The sequence below is a fragment of the Rhamphochromis sp. 'chilingali' genome, assembly GCF_963969265.1.
Source record: "Rhamphochromis sp. 'chilingali' genome assembly, chromosome: 14".
NCBI classification, from domain to species: domain Eukaryota; kingdom Metazoa; phylum Chordata; class Actinopteri; order Cichliformes; family Cichlidae; genus Rhamphochromis; species Rhamphochromis sp. 'chilingali'.
The window spans coordinates 36,352,104-36,376,239 of NC_137941.1; the positions used below are offsets into that span (position 1 = coordinate 36,352,104).

The following is a 24,136-nucleotide window of genomic DNA, read 5'->3' on the forward strand; positions in this document are numbered from 1 at the left end:
AAAGCCGCAGGGTTCAAAGCTTGTGCAAAAAGTAGCGGCTTATAGCCCGACATTTACGGTACTCATAAATACCTTAATAAGCTTATTTAAGAAGTTACAAACCATTTGCTACTTGTTAGCAAAGTATTTTGAGTGAACTCATCTAAAGTGGGGACCATATATACCTTACAACCTATTTATAGATGTGAAAGTTTCTAAAATGCAGTGTAACAAATGACAACACACAGGGTAGATCCAGAACACACTGTATTTTTAAGATGCCAGTCACAAAAACATCAGAACAATGCTTACAGATTGGACACACAACTGTTGATACAAAAATAAAAACAGTGTCATAAACTATCAGCCAATATTTGAAGTAATACAGAACACGGCTGGATGCAAACCTGTAGCTCTTTACATGAAGTGTATCACATGTGTGATCATTAAAGTAAAACTGCAGAATTTATAACAATAAAATAATAATAAAACATATAAAAAACAAAAATCAAGTGTGTCATTTTTTCTTTTTACAAACAATTGACCAATCAACTGGAATATATAACTTGTCTTTTTTTTGTTAACAGGTGTTAACAATGGTGGACTCTCACCACGTTTCACTATGTAAAACAACAAAAATCTAATCTTTCTTTGTTTTAAGAAGCAACTTCCCTGAAGACTTATATGCTTTGAATTTTTCCTCTGTTTCTGGATCTGCACTGCTTGCTGCAGCATGCTGTGTAGCAAACAATGAACGTTTCTGTCCCTGCTTGTTTTTTTTTCTAATGCTTTAAACCTCTCAGGTGCAACAATGAATAGCTCAGCAATTGGAGCAGTTGCCACAATCGTGTCCCGGTCCACTCCCAGACGTTTAAAGACAGCAGACATGGTGCCTCCTCTTTTGAACTAGTGATGGGATTTCCGGCTCTTTTTAGAGATCCGGCTCTTTCGGTTCGGCTCACTAAAAAGAGCCGGCTCTTTCGGCTCCGAACCGGCTCTTCAGGTTGTTTTGTTGCTTTAATTAATTTATTATTAACAATAATATAAAATTATGCACAAAAGGAATTACTAACATAAAAACAAGTGGTTTTATTTATATATGTTTATATATAAATATATGCGGTGGCCCCTAGAGACAAAACACGTACAAACTCCAAAACACATTTCTAGCATGAACTGAACTTCCAAAGCAGAGCTACTAGATCACTTAAATTACACAATTGAAAGCATGTGTGTATTGTTTGTGTATTTATACACAGGCACTCATATATATTCAAATAATTTAAAAAAAAGTTCATTTACCTGTTATTACCACACACCAAATCCGGTCGTTGGTACTTGCTGGCTTGTGTAGCCACAAGATAACAAAGGCTCAACACTGCGCCCAGCATCCTGGAGCACTTCTGTTGTCTTTTGTACGTGTTTTGAGTTTTTATGTGCTTCTGAGTTTTTATATGCTTCTGAGTTTTTACGTGCTTCGGAGTTTGTACGTGTTTTTACGTGTTTTGGAGTTTGTACGTGTTTTTACGTGTTTTGAAGTTTGTACATGCTTCAGAGTTCGTACGTGATTTGAAGTTTGTATGTGCTTTGTCTCTAGGGGCCACCGTAAATATACTTTTATTTATTCACTCCACATAAAATGTAATAAATAAATCATATAATACAAAAATCAACTATTCACATTTCAAGTTTTAACTATTTAAATTTTCAGCTTTTTCCTTTCACAAATTTAAAGTGAAAAGAACACAAAACACTGCAAACCACAACACAATTAAATATAAATTATAATATGAAAACTAAAAGAACATGCACATTCTCTGTCATATGGACCTGCATGAATAAACTTTCTCAATCCTTTATCATCTGCAACCGAAAATAGTTGTGGATGATTACTATACCTTTCTAATGTTGTTGTCCCTGCCTCTCTTTCTCTCTGGCTCTGTTCCTGTGCTACTGAGTGTAACTACCGCCCCTCCCCCCTCTGCCCAGCGTAAAGCACAAGGCTCGCGTGCAGAGTGAAGCGGAAAAAAAGTGCGAGAGAGAGGCTGAGAGAAAGAAAAAAAAAAAAACCCCCACGTGACGGCTCGCGATAAGGAGCCGGCTCGCGTCGTTCACGTCAAAGACCCGGCTCTAAGAGCCATTTCGTTCGCGAACGACCCATCACTATTTTGAACAGCCTTAAAATCTTGTTATACCGGGTGACCACGTGCTTAGGATTCTGGACTGCAATTGAGAGAACATAATCATTGATGTAACGTTATAGTGTAGTAACGTAACACACCGCATGCAAAATCAAACTGTTGAGTTAATCACTTTACCTCTTGTTCTTGGTTTTTGGTCATGTTTTTTGACTTCTTGTGCTTTTTTGCTTTGCCCCTCTTCCTCTTCTTCCTGTCTTTATCTGATGAAGTTGTGCCCATGGAGGAGTCAGAACTCTCATCAAAAGACCCATCAGAGGGAAGTGAAGATATGCTCAACACCCCACTGGAATCCTGGTCAAAACTTGTGGGTTCCTTTGAGAGAGCTGGTAAAACAGTTAAAAAGACAACACAGACAAAATTACTCAACAGAATGCTTATGTAAGTGCTCAAGCAGAGGAAGTATATGACAAGCTAAGTAATGTTTTTAAGAGTGGACTTACATGCTGCTAATTGCTCCTTTAGATAGTCTCTTTCTTTGACGAGCTCATCAATCTTATCCTTTTGCCACGCTAGCCTCATCTTACAACTCTTGTGATTTTCTGTCTGCCAGCTGTGCAACAGTCACACCCAGAGAAAATTAAAAACAAAATGAGACTTGGCTATAAATAAAATTAATAAAACAAATACAATAATAATACTAATGTACACTTTGTAGAATTTAAATAACAGTAAAACCATTACACTGATTGATAAATAGCCTACAATGGTGGCATTACAAACTATATTTAGTTATGTATTTAGAAACTGCCCTATTTGACTATAATTATATATTAACGTATTTCAAACATAGTGCATTAGATTGTACAATGTAGAGCATTTATTGTGAATTTATATAGACATGCTGCAAAATAGCTGGAGAAGGACTGACAAACTAAATTACAGAAAGCACAATTATAAGTTACAGCCCAGAGTAACACCAAAGGCGATAATAATCATTTAATTCTTGAGCCAAGCCACAAGGAATGACTAATAAAATAAACTGAACAGTGTTTTTACTGATATCTAAAGCTTAAATGTAACCAAAAGCTAAGCTAAGCTAATCACCTATTAGCAGCTAGCTTTTCGCTAGCTGCTAATAAGCGGAGGGGGTTAGCAATGAAATAAGCTAATACAATGAGGTTAAAAAACAATCCGATCGTTCAGTCTGACGTCACTAGCCATGTCTGGGCCTAAACTCTGCTGCAGGTCCATATATCAAATGATCACTGTGGCATCACTGAGAGTTAAAACACTGTCTTAAGTCTTTCATCTTTAATAAAATGATCAGCGTTCTGCTCTACCAGGTGTAACAATTGAGTTTAACATCCAGGCATCCATGAAAACGGAATTTATGACATTTAACAGAGTTAGAAGTTAGCAGGAAGTTAGCTGGCTAGCTTCCATCTAAATACAATATAGCATGTCCTGACTGCGGGATTTTGGAAACAAATTAAAACGTACAGCTTTCTTATCACTTCCAACATAAATGAAGACAGAAAACTAAACAGCAGTGACGTTTGTAGGGTTATTGAAGTTTGGCTAGCTGGTATATAAAGATGTGCTACGTGACTGCTAGCGACACAGCTATGTTAGCATAAACAAGCTAACTTTTTTCCACTCAATAATAGTGATGGGATTTCCGGCTCATTTTAGAGATTCGGCTCACTAAAAAGAGCCGGCTCTTTCGGCTCCGAACCGACTCTTCAGGTTGTTTTGTTGCTTTAATTGATTTATTATTAACAATAATATAAAATTATGCACAAAAGGAATTACTAACGTAAAAAAAAGTGGTTTTATTTATATATGTTTATATATAAATATATGCGGTGGCCCCTAGAGACAAAACACGTACAAACTCCAAAACACATTTCTAGCATGAACTGAACTTCCAAAGCAGAGCTACTAGATCACTTAAATTACACAATTGAAAGCATGTGTGTATTGTTTGTGTATTTATACACAGGCACTCATATATATTCAAATAATTTTAAAAAAAGTTCATGTAGCTGTTACTACCACACACCAAATCCGGTCGTTGGTACTTGCTGGCTTGTGTAACCACAAGATAACGAAAGCTCAACACTGCGCCCAGCATCCTGGAGCACTTCTGCTGTCTTTTGTACATGTTTTGAGTTTTTACGTGCTTCTGAGTTTTTACGTGTTTTGGAGTTTGTACGTGTTTTGGAGTTTGTACGTGTTTTTACGTGTTTTGGAGTTTATACATGCTCCAGAGTTTGTACGTGATTTGAAGTTTGTATGTGCTTTGTCTGTAGGGGCCACCGTAAATATACTTTTATTCATTCACTCCACATTAAATGTAATAAATAAATCATCCATCCATCCATCTTCATCCGCTTTATCCGAGGCCGGGTCGCGGGGGCAGCAGCCTAAGCAAATAAATCATATAATACAAAAACCAACTATTCACATTTCAATTTTTAACTATTTAAATTTTCAGCTTTTTCCTTTCACATATTTAAAGTGAAACAACACAAAACTCTGCAAACCACAACACAATTAAATATAAATTAAAATATGAAAACAAAAAGAAGTTGCATATTCTCTGTCATATGGGCCCGCATGAATAAACTTTCTGAATCCTTTATCATCTGCAACTGAAAATAGTTGTGGATGATTACTATACCTTCCTAATGTGACATTGTTGTCCCTGGCTCTCTCTCTCCCTCCCGCTCTGTTCCTGTGCTACTGAGTGTAACTATCGCCCCTCCCCCCTCTGCCCAGCACAAGGCTGGCATGCTGAGTGAAGCGGGAAAAAAGTGTGAGAGAGAGGGTGAGAGAAAGAGTAAGTAAGAACAACAACTTACTTCTTTTAGTAAGATGCACTGTTGGGTTTTACAGTGTACAGAAAAAAAAATAACGAAATAGATTTAAATTACTCTTCGTAAGGATGTTTTTTTTTCTCTGAAGATTTTCTCAGGGTCTGCGATTACGTCAAATCGACATGATAGATGACACCATTGCAGGCAGCACAACAAGACTTAGTAAAATGCCCAGAAAAATAAGGAGGGTATGTGTTGCTGCAGTTCAAAGATTGAGACGTCATACAGGTCAGCAGATTGGTGGCCGAAGGGAGTTTGTTGTGATTGATGAGAGTCGCTTTCGTCACAAACGAAAGGTACGTTTTTGTGACTGTAATTTTATATTACATCTATATATTTATCAAGCTTTCATAGTATCTTTTAGTCATTTGTGTTCATTTTTTTGTTTCGGCATCAGTAGGGGAGAGGAAGAATGGCTGGGGGATGGAAAAGAAGAAAGTGGGTCTTTGGAATGCTGGGCATGAAACATCGAGAGAAAGCAAGACTTATCTTGCGACTTTTGGAGAAAAGACCTCGAAGACATCTTGTTCCTGTGATTACCCTTCATGTCCGGATTTGTTCCTCAGTGATAAGTGATGAATGGCGGGCCTATCGTGTATTCCCAAATTTAGGCTATGAACACCATACTGTTAACCACAGCAGGTGGTATGTTGACCCTCGTACAGGTGCCCATACCCAACATCTGGAGAGAGCCTGGAGGTCTTACAGGAGCAAATCTGGAGACTCGGGGGTAACAGATAGACTACTGTCAGAACACCTCACAGTTATTGAGTGGAACGAGTGGCTCGCAAAAAAGCACAAAAATGGTACATTTTGATATATGACATTTCCAAAAAATACAGATAATTATAAAAGTTAATGTTGCTACTGCTATTTTTTGCACCTTTTTGAAAATGTTATTTGAACACTTCATGTAAAGAGCTACAGGTTTGCATCCAGCCGTGTTCTGTATTACTTCAAATATTGGCTGATAGTTTATGACACTGTTTTTATTTTTGTATCAACAGTTGTGTGTCCAATCTGTAAGCATTGTTCTGATGTTTTTGTGACTGGCATCTTAAAAATACAGTGTGTTCTGGATCTACCCTGTGTGTTGTCATTTGTTTTTGTTACACTGTATTTTAGAAACTTTCACATCTATAAATAGGTTGTAAGGTATATATGGTCCCCACTTTAGATGAGCTCACTCAAGATACTTTACTAACAAGTAGCAAATGGTTTGTAACTTCCTAAATAAGTTTATTAAGGTATTTATGAGTATTTATAGATAATCTATCGAAAAAGAAGTTGGTCGATAGTGAGTTACAGCTTTGGCAGTCCTTAAGTGACAGTTACAAATGTATTGTAAGACATCTGTTAAGATATAGCAGCTGACTGATGTAACCCTGATATTCAGTGTTTATAAAACATCTGGTATGAAACTAGTTTGTGTGGTACATGTAGAGTTCATAGTATTATGTAGGGTGTGTTAACCATCTACTTACCTTTTACCAATGATTTTGTATACCATTGAACATCCTGAAATGACTGGTTTGTAACTGATGCAGAGTAGTGTTTATAAATGATTCTTCAATGAGTTTTAGAACATGAAAACATAATTAATAAAAAGTGTTATACATCAGCTTATTCATCGTGAATAAAGAGTTTAAAGCAGTGCTTGTAAACGATTAACTGATTATGAGAAATACTTTGTAGACGCTGTAGAGATAATTAAGTAACCATTAACTAATGCCTAATAGTGTGCACTTATTGTAAAGTGCTACCAAAAAGGGTTATTCTTTTCATCTGTACCCATGCCTGGTACACTTGAAACACCCCTCATGATGCTATAAAGCAGCCTAATCAAAGACCTTCTTTTCCTTGACATCAAATACAAAATGTGTCCACATGTCTGCTCTTATCTTCCTTCCAAGCTTTGACATTTTCACACATTACTGTTAGAAACACTGAGCAGAAGAGCCAGTTGTGCGTTTCCCAGAGGCAGATTGTCTAACCTTACTGCGCAACGAGCTGACCCGACTGCATCACCTGTCCCATCGTTCGACACAATGTAATCTCTTATCTCCTCCACCCCCGACACCAGCTCATCACTGCGTGTGGGTACACGTGTTGGGGCGATCGTGGCTCAAGAGTTGGGAGTTCGCCTTGTAATCGGAAGGTTGCCGGTTCGAGCCCCGGCTTGGACAGTCTCGGTCGTTGTGTCCTTGGGCAAGACACTTCACCCGTTGCCTACTGGTGGTGGTCAGAGGGCCCGGTGGCGCCAGTGTCCGGCAGCCTCGCCTCTGCCAGTGCGCCCCAGGGTGGCTGTGGCTACAATGTAGCTGCCATCACCAGTGTGTGAATGTGTGCGTGAATGGGTGGATGACTGGATATGTAAAGCGCTTTGGGGTCCTTAGGGACTAGTAAAGCGCTATATAAATACAGGCCATTTACCATTTACAGATGTAGATTTAGGAGTGGAGGGACCATCATCCACCTGCTTTTCATGGATGACATTAGGATGTCACTCGGACTGTGAGCGTGGCCGAACGGTTACAAGATGCCACTGATGTCAAGACAGAAAGTTCCTCACACTGCATGGAGGTCTCCAGCCAACATCTCGAGGCCCTTTGAGCAAAGAGGAGGGCGAGGATTAGCCAGGGGAACAATCTGGGATGGAACATGGAGCATCTGGGAATACATCAGGAAGATGGTCCCCCTCTAAAAATTCCTCAGGGACCTGAAGATAGATGGTGATGAAGAAAAGGAGGAGAAGCTGTCATGGATGACCAAGTCTGTGCTGTCGACAGCTAGAAAAATATTGGACATCAGAAAGTTAATGATAATATTTTAACGTCAATAAATAATTTGAACAATTTGATTTATTTGAAGCGTAATAGCAATAATAACATCGGAGGATACGAGTATATAACAATAGCCTAAAACACCATCAAAAAGTTCTTCATTCACCTGCTCCCTACTTCTTTAACATCAGTCATGAACAGTGCTGGGAAATTATGACCTCCATTCTCCATCACTGCTGTGACCACGAACCTTGAATACCAGTCATCACAAACAGGACACTGAACATTGTCTGTATGTTTCTATACAAAGGACACTGTGCAGACACCCTGGATGCCCCCACTGTTATACCCAGTTGTTGGAGGAGGCGTGTCCAAGTCAAGAGAACCACCTCACTCTCCTGAAATTGTTCAGCTGAATTCATGAACGGCTGTCCAGCAGTAACAGGGTTTTTCTTGTTCTTGCTCTGAAATGGAGCGAAAAATGCCGGAGACCTGCTAATTCATGTCGACTATTAGTACCAGCTGACCTTTGATAAATTAGGGCAAAGACAAAATCTGACAATAGCAGCTTATTAGTGGTAATAATAATCATCATTATTATTATTGTTATATTGCATGTATGTGCATCAAAATTTGCATAAAGGTTATAAAACATGGCATTACCACTGTGGGCTCACCGCTGGTTTTGCATTTGAATTTTGTGTTCTGGCCACTGAAACGTTGGTGTTTTGAAGCCAGAAGTGACCATATTTGGACAATAGGGTGGTAAGTAAGAGGCTAAACAAATATCACATTCAGGAAGTTTGTGCTCAGTAAAAACCAGCAAGCAGAGACTTTTTGGACCACAGAGCACACCAACATTCGTCAGATATTTAATTAAAAATGTGTCAGAAAGTTCAGGCAGCAAAAACACAGACAAGAGGATCACTGACTCAAATGAGTATGTGTCATGTGTAAAACACATGCAAATGACTAAGAAGACAGAAGATAGAATTACATATATATATGGGAATTGTTTGATAAACAGGTAAGGAATAACACACAGATGAAATCAACACAGGTGAAACAATCAGGCAGGTGTTTAGCAAAACCCTCCAGTGGCTGTTGGAGGAAGTGCACAGGCAGCGCCACCTGGGCTTCCTTTTCCAGCTCTGGAGGTTTCAACTTTTTGCCATTTGGGGCACTTGTCCCCATGTGTCCCCAGCTTTAGTGGCATACAGAGCTTAGTGAGCTGTAAGAAGCCAGATGGCCCAGCCATAAATCACAACCCATTTCCACATCAATGCTGTCTGTTCTAAAAGCCTCACTGCAGCTGTTTCTTCTTTTTCAACTTCACAATCTTATTCTTTTTAGTCGTTATTGTGGGGGTGGAGGGGCTCTTTTTTCCTAAGCATATCTTATTTGAACATAATAAAATATTGATAGATACATATACAGTCAGATCATTGCTATGGTGCAGTTACAAGAAATATGCAGCAGTGCCACATAAAGGCACATTCCACAGTGCCAGAGAGCCTCAAACAGATGCTGCCAGTATGAGGAGGCCTCTGCGTATTAGCCATTAACTCAGTCACAAGCATCCAAAACGACAGCGCAAAGAAATACCTGTTTGAAATGTAGTCGACCCTGAAGTGGTACTTTCTAGTATGAATAGCGACATTGTAGCTTCTTTTTCTTCTTCTTTGAATGGATCATTCTTCAAATAGCTCCACGTCTTGTCTTTACCAATAAAAACAAATTTCCCACTCAGCTGCTTCATCTCTGTTCTTGAGGCTTTGCAACAGTAGTGTGTGTGTGTGTGTGTGTGTGTGTGTGTGTGTGTGTGTGTGTGTGGGGGACATGAATAATGCAAACCTGTCAGTGTTGTGTCTGCTCTGAATGCTTTAAATGGTTAGCCCAGTTTAAAAAGTCAGCTTTGAGTAATCTATAATTTATTGTATTACTCCGCTTTTGTCCTGAACTCTGCCGAATGCTCTTGTCACATTTTCAGGAAATGTTTTTGAAAATATGCCGCCTGGTTATTATGCTAATCCTGACAGCCTGTGTTCTGCATTTTGACGACTGTGCTTTGAATACAAATACAAGTTGTGCTTTAGATCATTGCCACATATGCTAATACAATTAAACCTGAATAGCAAATTGAAAATAACTCCTGAATGAAACCAGAGTTGTCAGATTGCATATAATCTGCCTTTTCAATATGACAGGCTTCAACTGTAGCCTTTAAACCATCTGGTACCTCTCCTCTGCCCTATAATCTGCCACTCAGCTGATACAGAGTAGCCACTCTGTCCATGCCCTGCTGCATTTAGTCTCAATAATTACATGCTTGCTGTCTGCATTGTTATCAACTCTGTGTTATGCCACCATGGAAATGAGACTGTCAGGCTGAAGCCATGCTGTGACCACATAGTCACCCTTGGCTTCACTGAGGCTGACAGAAAGGTGCAGCCGCTCCCACTGAGGCATGCTGATGCGATTGGTCAGATATATAAAGCCACACAGCGTGACATTGAAGTGACTGAGCTAACCTGCATAGCTGTATTTCACACCTTTGAATCTACACACACCTTTCACAGCTCTTCACATAATAAATGATTCAGCAGATCAACGAATCGTAATGAAGTGAAAACAGACAGCAGTTCGGTCTAATTAAAAGGCGGGAGAGACTGGTCATTAAACACATCAGAGCTGCTTTTCCACCATCCCTGGACTCGCACCAGTTTGCATACAGGGAGAACCGGTCAACCGAGGATGCGATCGCCACAGTGCTGCACACATTACTGAAGCACTTGGAACACAGGAACACCTATGCACGGCTCCTCTTTGTAGACTACAGCTCGGCTTTTAATACCATCCGGCCATACAAACTCCGTCCCAAACTCCACCAACTGGGACTTAACTCCTCTCTGTGCAACTGGATTGTGGACTTCCTCACTAACCGTAGACAGAGTGTCAGAGTGGGTAAGAACACCTCTTCCACCCTTGTGGTCAACACCGGTGCCCCTCAGGGGTGTGTTCTGAGCCCTCTGCTATACACTCTCTTCACCCATGACTGTATTTCCTCCTGCGCGTCCAATCTCATTGTTAAGTTTGCAGATGACACCACAGTGCTCGGACTTATATCCGACAATGATGAGACAAACTATAGGACAGAGGTGCAACAACTAGAGTCATGGTGCCACGACAATAACTTGGTCTTAAACACCAAAAAGACCAAGGAGATCATTGTAGATTTCTGGAAGAGGGGTCATAACAACCATCTGCCTCTCTTCATTGGCAGTGAGGCGGTGGAGAGGGTGAGCAGTTTTAAATTCTTGGGGGTAACTGTGACCGAGGACCTGTCCTGGGGCAACCATATCACCTCAGTTGTACGGAAGGCCCAACAGCGCCTCTACTACCTGAGGAGACTGCGGAGCGCACACATTCCCAGATCTCTGATGTTGAACTTCTACAACTGTGCCATCAGCAGCGTTCTGACGTATGGATTTCTAGTGTGGTTCCCCAGCTGCACCAAGGCCGATCAGCAAGCACTCCAGCGGGTGGTGAAAGAAGCTGGCAGAATTATTGGAACAAGTCTGCCAGAGATCAGTAATATCTTCCCCACTCGCTGTCTGAGGAGGGTGCACAGTATCCTGCGGGACCAACATCACCCTGCGCGCCACCTTTTCCACCTGCTGCCCTCAGGGAGAAGGTACAGGTCTATACAGGCCAGAACATCCAGACTGGCCAACAGCCTGTATCCACAGGCTGTGAGGCTCCTGAACTCTCTGCCCCCCTCTCACGGACAATAACCATATCCAACTTCTTAATAGCAATGAACTGGTCTGCATTGGTGCATCATATCTTTATTCTCTTCCCCCTCCTGCCCCCCCCCCCTCTTTCTTAAATAGATAACTATCATATCTGATATCATATCTCACAGTACAATAATATTGAATGGGTTGCATTGTTGTATTTTGTCATGTTTCTCAGGTCTTTGTCTGAATTTCTACGAACATTATTGCTAAGGATTGTCTTATTGCATTGGAGTCACACTGGGTTAAATATGTACACTTGGGTTTTAAGGGGTATTTATTATTTTCTTCTTTTTTTTTGGGTTGTATGGAAGCCCCAAACGCAATTTCATTGTTCTTGACAATGACAATAAAATAAATAAATACTAAATACTAAATTTACGTCTCACTGCTGTCCAACTAAGTAATCACTGAAAGCAAACATGCTTGTATCTGACTGCCAAAGTATGCTAATATATGGACTATTAATGATGTCTCCATCTTTAGCTTTGAACCTTCTTTCTACGTTTTCTGTCCCCGATCTAAAGCAGTCTTTAAAAAACCGACTGAGATCCGTTCACAGAGCTAATTTCTTGCCTTTCTTTACTCTGTAAGCTCTCATGACTCAACAGATGCAGCAGGTTGTTTGTCACAAAGAGGTTGACCTTACCCCATTTCTTTTCAGCCCCTTTGACAGCGGACACAGCGACTGACTCAGAGGGAGCTTAACTACATACTGTGTTTTTCACTTTCTTTCTGCACAAACCGACTTCAGCACCATTCTGTCAACTCTGGAAAACAAATGTCACCTCATCAGGTCCAATCAGCATGTGCCAAAAACTTCGACTGCCTCTTAGTGTTTGGCGTGGGTGACATTACAAGGGGTGGCTCCAAACCTGAAACTGACCTTTAAGAACATAAAATCCTATTAATGAGTTGAACTTTTCTGAAATCATTTTGAGTTTGTGTTATTACAACAGTGTTCAGCTCAACAGCCAAACCTGAGTGCTATGATCTGCTTCATGTTTCTGCTTCAGCTTTCACTGCCATAACTTTATTTATCCCCAAACCTGGGAAACTACTCTGCTTTTGTTAATACCCCCATTATTGTCTTCATTGATTTTGCCTGAGCCTTATTATCCTTTTCCGTGGTTCAGTTGAGTCTATTCTTTGGAACTTATCATCCTGTTTTTGAGTCCTAGTAATTTGTTGTGGCTGCCGACTTGCAGTTACTGCGGCCATGCCACCCTGGTGCAGTATTGTCTGTGATGCTGCAAGTTTAAATGAAAGGCCTGTCTATATTTCCACCAGCCTTGAGTCCTGTGGTATCAGCTGCTGTAACATCAGCAGCTCTCTGATCTGTGAGGGCGTTTCTTCGCTGAAATAGAGGGACTGTAGGCTGACATGAGTACAAAGATAAACGGTCGATGGGATAAATCTGGTGGTTAAATGTGCAAAAAATGTGTCAAAAGTACTGTGGAGTTCCTGACATGTAATAGTCCTATGGAGCAATAGAAAGAGTTTTTCTTCTGTTCTTGTAGCTGATACAGTTTTACATCTAATCTTATGCTAGCGTTGTCACAGGCCAGTGTACTTCTTTAAAGCTGAATCCACTGTGATACTTTCTGACTGCTGAGGTGACAAAGGTATTGGTTTACAATATCAGATTTGGCTACACAGTTATCATGGCAAAATATTTGGTAATTAACTTTACAACTCATTATTGCAGTGGCTCAATCGGGCCAGCCAGCATGGGCATGTATTGATTTATGCTCATGTGCAGCCCCGTGTTTAAAAACAATTTTAAACATCATTTTTTTGTTGGGTATTTATTATTTTATTTTAAACTTTGTATTAAACTCAAAGTTTTAATTCTAACTAAATTACTAAATATTGCAAGAAATATGTAATCAAAACATATTCAGCCTACATTAAATGTACTCGCTGTGTAGACTAGAAGTATTTCTGGATCATTGCAGGTCTTGATGATTTGTAACTACTTATAAATGCTCGGTAGCTTGATCTAATATCGAGCTAATATAGCTAATATATTATCTTATATATAATTTATGTGCAGAATAACAAGTAATAAAGGCTTTAAAATGCACGTCGCTGCAGCCCCCTGTGGCTTCTGCACTGTGGCTGCTGGGTGAGCCTAACCCTAACCCATCTGGGGCTCTCCTCAGATCTTTTCTAGGAGGCCGGGGCGGCTGCCCCTCCGGTGGTCCTCCTTGGGCTCTTGTGCTCTGGGGGCCTCTAGATGTCTGGGGCCTGGATCTCTTCCATGCCTGCTTCATGTCCTGGGGGGCGGGGCTATGGCTCCCCACACCCAGTATCAGTCAGTTACGTGGAGAAACCCTGTGAATACAAGCGCACTCACACACACAGGTGTGCACAGACACACACTATCCTCTTTGGTTGCTGCCTCTAAACATATGGTCTGTTGTCGGTCTGTGTTCTGCTCAGTAACATTCAGTATTTATTACTCATGCTTATGTTAGTTGTTGCTGTTGTTTCCCTGCTGTTCTCTTTTTGCTTGTTTTTTTCCAGCAGGTAATCAAACTGATTTGTAGTGTCTTTGCTCTCTGCCCCTCTTCTTTTTTTGAGCTTCTTCCCAACATCTCTTGTCTTCGTCTTTCCCTTTCTTATCCCACGGTCCTGTCCGTTCTGACTGTAATAAGTCAAAAGTAAAATAATAATAATAATAATAATAATAATAATAAAGATTGAACAAACTATGACAATCAAGTGGACAGCAAAGCCGTGATGATCCACCTGAGAAAATAATCTGCTGGGCATTTTTCTTGGCCTTCAGACAATAATTGTGATTGCTATAGTGTCGGACAGGACAGGCAAAAACAAGAAAAAAGCTTTAAAATAAATACTAAAAAGTACAATAATTGTATTCAGTATGGCAAAGTAGAGCCTGCACGTTCCATAACAAACATATATTAAATGTCTATTGACTTGTAAATATACATAGTTAATTTCCTATTAGTCCCTTTTATTCCCTTCCTGTGGTGTTGGACATAGCAAAGTTAAATCTGGTCCAAAGGGATTGGTGAAGGAGGACCTTGGGGCAAATCATATTAGAGAAGGGGCCAATAGTACCCTTGAGACACCCCCTTACTCAGAAGAGCAGAGAGAGGCTGAAGAGCTGAGAACAGCAGGTTACTCGACATTAGCCTACAGCCTGGAAAGTTTCTCTGTGAGAGACGTCACTGCGGCAACAGGGAGGTGACTGTTGTTAGCCATCCCACTTTAGTCAGCCAAAACGTTTCAAAGAGGAGAAGTCGAGGCTGTAATGTTATTCCCTACTACAGACCCCAGCTCCCCCTAAGTTGGTGAAGTTGTTCAATGGATGGATGGAGGGATGGACGGATGATGGATGATGGACGGACGGCTGGATGGATGATGGATGATGGATGGATAGATAGATGGATGGATGGATGATGGATGGATGGACGGACGGACGGCTGGATGGATGATGGATGGATGGATGGACGGCTGGATGGATGATGGATGGATGGATGATGGATGGATGGATGGACGGACGGACGGGCGGACGGCTGGATGGATGATGGATAATGGATGGACGAATGGATAGATGGATGGATGGATGGACGGATAGATGGATGCATGGACGGAGGGACAGATGGATGAATGGACGGACGGATGGATGGATGGATGGATGGATGGACGGATGGATGGATGGACGGATGGATGGACGGATGGATGGATGGACAGATGGATGGACGAATGGACGGACGGATGGATGGATGGATGGATGGATGGATGGATGGATGGATGGATGGATGGACGGATGGATGGATGGATGGATGGACAGATGGACGGATGAATGGACGGACGGATGGATGGATGGACGGATGGATGATGGACGGACTGACGGACGGACGGCTGGATGGATGGACGGACGAACGGACGGATGGATGGACCGGATGGATAGATGGATGGATGGACGGACAGATGGATGAATGGATGATGGATGGACGGATGGACGGATGGATGGATGATGGATGATGGATGGATAGATGGACGGATGGATGATGGACGGACTGACGGACGGATGGACTGACGGACGGACGGACGGCTGGATGGATGGATGGACGGACGGACGGATGGAGGGACAGACAGATGAATGGATGGATGATGGATGGATGGAGGGACAGACAGATGGAGGGACAGACAGATGAATGGATGGATGGATGGATGGACGGATCACAGTAAGTCCTGTAAATGTGAAAAGAGACTGCGTGGCTCAGGACACCATTAAACCTGCATTATTGGATTTGGGGGACTGCAGTGCTACTAGAGCGTCAAAATAACTTAATAGACAAACTCCTAAACTATCTAAACTCCAGATAGATTCTTTCCTCATAAAATTGATGTGTCTAAAACAACTGCTCGCTAAAATAACAGAAAATGAGCATTTCTCTTAACTGGTTTCTCTCTTTATACGTGCTTTTTCCTTAGCGTCTCTTCCCAGCTGCGGATTTTTTTCAACCATAGGTAATTAATTCTCACCAGTTTTATTCTCCACCAGTTTGCTTGCAAATTAAAAAGAGTCCTCTGGCACTGAATAAGCTGCTCAATAGCAATATTAAAAGTGATTCAGTACAAACTTTTGCTTGTGAAAGAAGTGAGGTGTTAATTAAATCAGTAAAACCTGCAGTTAAAAAATTGCCACCAAAGCTTTGGAAACGTCCACGACCCAGTGATCGTTAGAGGAGGAGTTGCTCAAAAGCAGATGCTTGTGAGTCATTTATCTCACTTGCACTTTGACACCAAAGCCGTTATTGTCTGGCATCTGCACAGAACAGCTCAAGCCTCTCACATCAAGGCAGCTGCACCAAATGACTCGTAAATGGAGCCATTTTCAAATGATTTATGAATATTTGTTCCACTGAAGTGCAGAGAAAGGTCTTCACATTGCACAAAGAAATAGCCCATGAAGACAGAGGAGAGCAAAACTGACCAAAGGAATCACACTTAAAATGTTAGATAAAAAACTTTATTTTTATAACTGATTATAATTACTGTGTAAGTACTGCGATTGAAACTGTGCCATAAACCACTTATTATCTAAATGACATTGCGGGTGTAATCAGAGTGACTCTCTTTCACACCATGAACACATTTCATAGCTATGAATGAGAAATGTGCCTGGGAATGCTATTTGCTGTAGAATTAGGAAAGAGCAAAGTCTCGCCGGGCGTCACAGAGAGTGGTATTAAGGCCAGTTTCATGATTATAGTCTGTGGGAGTTTCTGCTTTGGCATAATTAACTCACACACTCAGTGTGTTTCCAAACGATACACACATTTTTATCTCCATTGATTATGTAAACTGGTTAAAGCATGCAGTAGTTTGCACAGATCATCTGTGTTTTTACCAGGTGACTCGGGGAAAAATGGACCAAAATATTGGAACTGGTAGAGAAGCCGTGATAGCAACCACACATGGGACAGATCAGCAGCTTCAGCTGTCTGATGCATCCAGTGTCACGGTCCGCTGTGACGGACCGAGTGGAGAATGCGTGTAATGGACCCAGGTGCGTACACAAGTGAACAGACGGGAGTGAGCTTTAACAGAAGGCGAGCCTTTAATATGGCTGAAAACAAGGTGTGCAAATACAGCAGGGATGGCGTGGCTAAACAAAAACCTAAACTGGAAACAAACTATGGTGAGGCTATGGCTTGGAAGACAACAGACCAGGCATGGAAACACGGAGGGTGGGAACACAGACGACGCGACACAGACTGTAAGAAACACAGAGACTAAATACACATGAGGGATGATCAGGGGAAGTGGCCACACATGGGAACGCAGCTGACACACATGAACTTAACGACAGGACAGGAGGAGTGAGCTGAATACACAGACAGTGAATGCAGCCGGAGGGCGGCAACCCAACAGGCCACGCCATCTCCCATCAGGAGGCCGTCCATGTGAGAGGCAGCGGCGGTGCAGTTCGGGAGGCCGACCCGGAGCCCGCGGGCACAAGAGTTCAAGGGTCATACGGTCGGGGGGCCGACCAGGCGGGCGCCACAGGTGACAGAGCCGGTCAGGAGGCCAGCCGTGTGGGTGGCAATGGCGGCGGCGAAGGGGACGGCGGAGCAGCTCAGGGGGCCGACCGCGCGGAAGGCAGCGGTGGCTCTCCAGCGTCAGGCGCACTGGCCGAGGCCCGGCGGGCACAGGACCAGTCGAGGCAGGACCAGTCGAGGCAGGACCAGACGAGGCAGGACCAGGCGGTGGCGTGGCAGCCACAGGCGACGGAGCCGGACCAGGCGGTGGCGTTGCAGCCACAGGCGACGGAGCCGGACCAGGCGGTGGCGTGGCAGCCACAGGCGACGGAGCCGGACCAGGCGGCGGCGAAGCAGGAGCTGAGGCAGAGGCTGGACCAGGCGACGGCGAAGCAGGAGCTGACGCAGAGGTTGGACCAGGCGACGGCAAAGCAGGAGCTGAACGGGCTCCTCGGGCCCTCCAGCTGGAAGAGACGGCTGAAGCAGAAGGCAGTCTGAGGCGGAGAGAAAGCTCACGCCATTCCTAGCAGGCTGCTTCTCAGCCTGTACAGCTGACGTGGAAGGAAGCTGAACGGGCTCCTCGGGCCCTCCAGCTGGCGAGGCGTGAGGCTGAACGGGCTCCCCGGGCCCTCCAGCTGGCGAGGCGTGAGGCTGAACGGGCTCCTCGGGCCCTCCAGCTGGCGAGGCGTGAGGCTGAACGGGCTCCTCGGGCCCTCCAGCTGGCGAGGCATGAAGCAGCGGGGGTGCTGCGAGGTGCCGAGGTGGCACACCCAGGCATCCAGCCACAGGTGCAGGATGAGCAGTGATGGAGACCCCTGGCAAAACAGAGAGCTGAACAGGGGACTGAGCCGTTACCCTGGCAGAAGAAAGATGCCGCTGACTCTCTGGGAAGTTTAATGTAACATCACACGAGTCATTTTCCTTCCCACACACAAAGTCAGAGTCTTTATTCCCAGTCTTTGGTTCTTTACACTCAGAGGCAGAAAAACACAAACTCGGATTGGCTGCCTCACCCTCACCAGGATCACATAGACTAATCTTGGTCACACAGGCAGCATCTACCCCGTAATATTGCCCAGAGTCCGTAACGGTCCCAGCATCAGCTCCAGCAGAAGTTTCGCCATCCCTAGCAAGTGAGTTAACTGTTAAGAAAAACCCCTGTTCAAAAGTTGGACCCCCAAGGCTCTCAGTACAGTTCATTTCCTCTAAGGAAACGTCACGTTGTTTTCCTGTGACAGTCTTCACCTGTGACAGAGTTTCAGTCACCAAAGGGGCTAGTTCGACCACATGAGCTGCGTGTATAACTGAACCGTTCAAGGAAACATGGTTAATCAGTTCATGGCTAGGTTCCTGGACCTCCATTAAGTCGGCACAACTGGGTAAAGAATACTCATTCACGTCCATTTTGAAGTCATGTGGTGGACTTGTAACCTGATCAGAGTCTGTGCTTACAGATACAGCAGTTACACTTACTTCTGATGGGACGGCTGGCACTAGGTTAACGCCAAGAGTCTGAATGAACTTTTCTGTGATTGGTTTGACAGAGCCATTAGCTTTAGCAGAGAACATATTAGGCACAAATGAAACAAAAGTGACGCTGTCAGAGGGGATTGAAGCCTCATTACGCTCTGACTGACAGGAATCATGCGGCTTGGCCTGGTATTTGGCAGTCTCAGGCCTGCATTCCCCAGCTACCCCCCCACCAGAAGTTGATTTAGACAGAGACTCTGAGTCATCTATGAATGGAAGTGCAGCTAACGCAGTGTCTGATAGAGCAGTGGCTGCCAGTGGTGGTGCAGACTGGGAGCTTACTAAATCAGTAGTGCTCCCAACCAACACCCCATCCTGAAATGAGTTAGAAGAAACAAAAGAACATGATTCCAAATTTACACAAACTGAAGGTAAAACATGATCATTAGAGACAGTATCGGAGGCCCAGATCTCAGCCCCAGCACTCACTGCGCCCTGAGGGGTGCTGGAGCTACGTGGTTCAGACATGTGTCCCCCATCTTCTTCTGGGGGGCACAATTCGCTTTTAGAGTTCAGAACATAACCCACATTGCCATTACTGTCCTCTTGACTTGGAACACAAAACTCAGGTGAATTGTGCTTATCGAGTACAGGAGTGAGAGCATCACTCAGAGGCTGCTTTGAATTGTTCTCCTCTGGTTTACCTAATAATTTGGTCTCACACAATTCGTAACGAGTAGTAGAGTCACAAGATGAATGAGCTGAGGACCAGTCAGGTTGATCACTGGGTACAGACAGGGTGTCCTTATTTAAGTCACACCGCTCATGACCAGAGGTTATATCACCACCCTTCACACCAAACATGAGTTCGAGATCAATACTGTCATCGTTTATTAAGAGAACGGGTGGTGTTGGGGAGCACTGGATCGCTATTGCTCCTCCAGCAAATGTAGAAAATGTCTCTCTCTCTGGGGCGTCTGTGAACCCTTCATGATAGTCACATTCCAGCAACTTAGGGAAACTTTGAGGCAAAAGATTGTCACTAACCTCGAATATTAACGGGGTCCGAGAGGAAACGAGGGTCCCACCAACCTCCAGCTGCTGCGTGGTGCTCCGGCGACGTGGATGTCGCCTCCTCTTTGAAGAAACCACTGAGGCTGAAGCGTTGGCTGATGGGGAAGCGAGGGGTGGCAGACCCTGGCAGCTCCGAGGGCCCCCGAGAGCCAGGCGTGTTCCCCGAAAGATGTGCTGACAATCGGGGGTAGGCCACGGCTTTCCCCGGAGCTCCTCCTCTACATGGGTGCAAGCTGCTTGCTGCTGCTCACAGAGACCGGACTCCATGATTTCCGTAGTAGGTCTTTCTAAACAACTAAACACTATACTGTCAGTCTCAGAACATGATTCAGTCATAGTGTCCGGCCCCGGCAAATCAATGCTCATCTCACTCTGCTTCATAGAGGGGACGTGAGGCACGAAAACGCAGTCACTCACCGGAATTAATGCGGTGCCACGGCGGCGCCGGCGCCGCCCCCTTCTGGTAGCTGGCGCGATGGGCGCTGATGGCACCAATGCAGGGGGTGACGTAGCGGGGATCTCCCCGTCGTCCGCCCACATCCTTGCCAGAAATGAGGCAGGCGAAGTAAAGTCTAAGCGGATTGGAGACGGCGAGCGGCTGGTAGGCTGTGCAGCAGGTGAGAGGTCCTCCTCCGGGATGAGCCAGGGCTTCCACCGGAGCTCGTCCTCCCGATAAGCCCGTAACACCTGCTGCCGCTCTTCCTCGCCAAAGTCTATGGCCTCCGTCGTCTCCGTGCGCCACGCCGTGCGGCCAGACCGCGGTGAGGACGCGGAAGCCGACGGGGCGCGAGCGGAGGGTGTGTCGGTGGCGAGCCTCACCGTTCCAACCGCAACTGCTTCTGGCTCGCGAAGCAGCGGGGAAACGGGACAACAGCAGGGCTCTGGCGGCACCGCCCGCACACTAGGCAGCCGTGGCTGCGGACGGAGTTGGAGAGCGGTGACGAGAAAGTCAGTGATCAGCGGGTGTAGTGCCTCCCATAGCCAGGGAAACACAGACACGCATACTCCCACTTGGCGGGCTAACTCCTCCCGTTCCTCCTCTCCGGAGCACCGCAGCCATTTACCACATAGCGACTCCACCGTCTGGAGGATCTCCTTCTCTTGTGTCGCTGGGTCCGACATGGTCGCGTCGTACTGTCACGGTCCGCTGTGACGGACCGAGTGGAGAATGCGTGTAATGGACCCAGGTGCGTACACAAGTGAACAGACGGGAGTGAGCTTTAACAGAAGGCGAGCCTTTAATATGGCTGAAAACAAGGTGTGCAATACAGCAGGGATGGCGTGGCTAAACAAAAACCTAAACTGGGAACAAACGATGGTGAGGCTATGGCTTGGAAGACAACAGACCAGGCATGGAAACACGGAGGGTGGGAACACAGACGACGCGACACAGACTGTAAGAAACACAGAGACTAAATACACATGAGGGATGATCAGGGGAAGTGGCCACACATGGGAACGCAGCTGACACACATGAACTTAACGACAGGACAGGAGGAGTGAGCTGAATACACAGACAGTGAATGCAGGCCTTCAAAGTAAAACAGGAAACATGAGACATGAACCGGGGAGACGTAGTACAGGGGGAGGTGACATAACTGACAGCATGAACTTGACAGTACAAGACACACAGACATAAACACACGAAGGGCAAGGGAGACGTAATGCAAGGGTAACATAATTACAAAAAGGACTGGACTACCTTAAAGAACCTAAGCAAACAATAAACATCAAAATAGGTTAAGCATAACACACTGGGTCACACGACCCAGGACCATGACATCCAGTGCTTCAACAGCAGTCAAAGAAAGATGTCTGACTCTCAAGGACAGAACACAACAAAGACAAAGTGACACCACCAGAATGAAACGGTTTGTTTGCTCATGGGTATTATGTTGATGAACGTAAAGATCCAAAAACATCATCTATTTTATTCAAATTGAAGACAACTTGCAGTTCTTATGATTTCACAGTAAGTTCTGACATGTAGAAATAGTTTCACTGCACACTCTCCGCCACTGGGAACCATTTAAAGTTCACTGTCTTCCCCGAGGACCCTTAACCACGTGGAAACGAAGAGTTGAAAAATCACTTAGTGTTGGGCTTTGGTTGCATTCAGGAAAATGCTTTAACAAGCTCAGCTTCTGACTCTGGATGTTACCTTTTAAATCAAGTCTCTTACATTCATTTTGGCCTCACTGTTTCTTTGTGATCGTTTGGGGATGTCAGATAGATTCCATATAAACAGGTCCTAGCTTTGTGACTGCCAGCGTGGAGTGCTCATGCTAAATGGACCTGCATTTATATAGCTGCTAGCTGCTCTGCCTCCAGCCTTTAATCCTGTCACATTTCAACCAATCTGCAGTCAAACACGCCATGATTAGAATCTTTGATTTAAGGTTGTGTTGTACTTAACATTTATTGACAGCTCACTGGAATACTAAAATAGTCACACTGGGGAAAAGAAAATCGTGTACCTTTAACCTCCTAGGACCTGACGTCCACATATGTGGACATCATATTTTGGGCTGTCTAGACCAAAATATAAAATTTTGCTCTACAAGGGCCTGAAATCCACTTCCGAGGACGTTATACTGCCACTGCTCTGAAAATTTAAAACAAATGTCCTCTTATGTGGATCTCATTTTTCTCAGAAACAAAAATCAGGTAATTATTTTTTGTTACATTCATCAGGTCCCCATCAGCCCAAAGCAAAGAGAATTTGAAGTTGCAGGCCATGAAAGAGTTCGGGTCTTAGGAGGTTAAGGATGTCACTGGATCTATACTCTTAGAGGTGCTGCTGAAATTGTTGCAGAAAAAATAGACAAGTTAAATATTCCAAATTACATCCAGGCTCAGTTATTGATTTGATATATTTACATATATTTACAGAACCTTTGGCCAAAGGTGGTCCTGTTTACCCTGTGCTTGAAGCAGTCTATTCCTGGTATTTTAGCCTTTCCCCATATATAAAGACATGCACATGAGGTTAACAGGTCATTCTTAGATGGCTGCAGGAGGGGATACATGCTAAATGAGCATTATTAATTGTAAAGGACAAGATGAATGTGGCTTTAAGCACTTTCAGTGATCAGTAACTGAAAACAGCTGTGCCAGTCGTTTGTTTTCAGCTGTCATAATGTTTTAAATGATTTTTATTCAAGTGAAAGAATGAAACACAGCACCCTCAAAAGCAAACTTAACACATTTGCATTACTTTGCACTGCGAGGGTTATATTACAACCCTGGTGTTTTATGATGTTGTTATTACAACGTCAACCTGATCCCATCAATAGTTTTAATAGATCATTTATGACCACGTCAGCACTGTTAACATGGACGTCTGTGTAGTATTGAGCTTTTTCCTTCGAGCTATGATGTTGAAGTGTTACACACTAACATGGTGTTTTTATGATCTTCATATTCATGGAGTGTGTGTTTCCCAAACCTTCATGGCAACATTGTGACGTTGTAGAGCATTGTGTTGAAAAATGTAAAGAATGTGTTTAACAGGTCTCTCCATACCCGTTCATTTATAATTTATTATACTTAATTTGATTTCTTAATTTGATCTTGTCAATAGTGATGAAAGTCAAAGTAATGCTTAGTCAACCTAACTACTCATTATCCCACAAGGCCCAGTGTATGAAGTTATGATTGTGGGAAATCATAAAGTCCATCATAAAGGTCGCGGATGACACCACAGTGGTTGGACTCATCTCAAGGGGGGATGAGTCAGACTACAGAGATGAGGTCAACAGACTGACTGAGTGGTGTTCAGTTAACAACCTCCAACTGAACACCACGAAAACTAAAGAACTTATCTTGGACTTCAGGAAGGGCAGAGCAGACCCGGCCCCACTTTACATTCACGGGAGCTGTGTGGAGAGGGTACACTCCATGAGGTTTCTGGGCGTGCAGATATCTGATGACCTCTCCTGGACTGCAAATACCACGGCGGTGGTTAAAAAGGCCCAGCAGCGTCTCCAC

At 43.9% G+C, this 24,136-nt stretch overlaps 1 pseudogene across 1 annotated transcript; it reads right to left on the minus strand.

The window, feature by feature from the left end:
• Positions 1–619: 619 nt before the first annotated feature.
• Positions 620–7,449, minus strand: LOC308410480 (coiled-coil domain-containing protein 106-like; annotated as a pseudogene). The gene is made up of 5 exons: positions 7,433–7,449; positions 2,621–2,730; positions 2,298–2,503; positions 2,153–2,202; positions 620–885 (listed from the first exon to the last, which is right to left on the minus strand). The product of its transcript is annotated as a coiled-coil domain-containing protein 106-like (transcript).
• Positions 7,450–24,136: the final 16,687 nt, after the last annotated feature.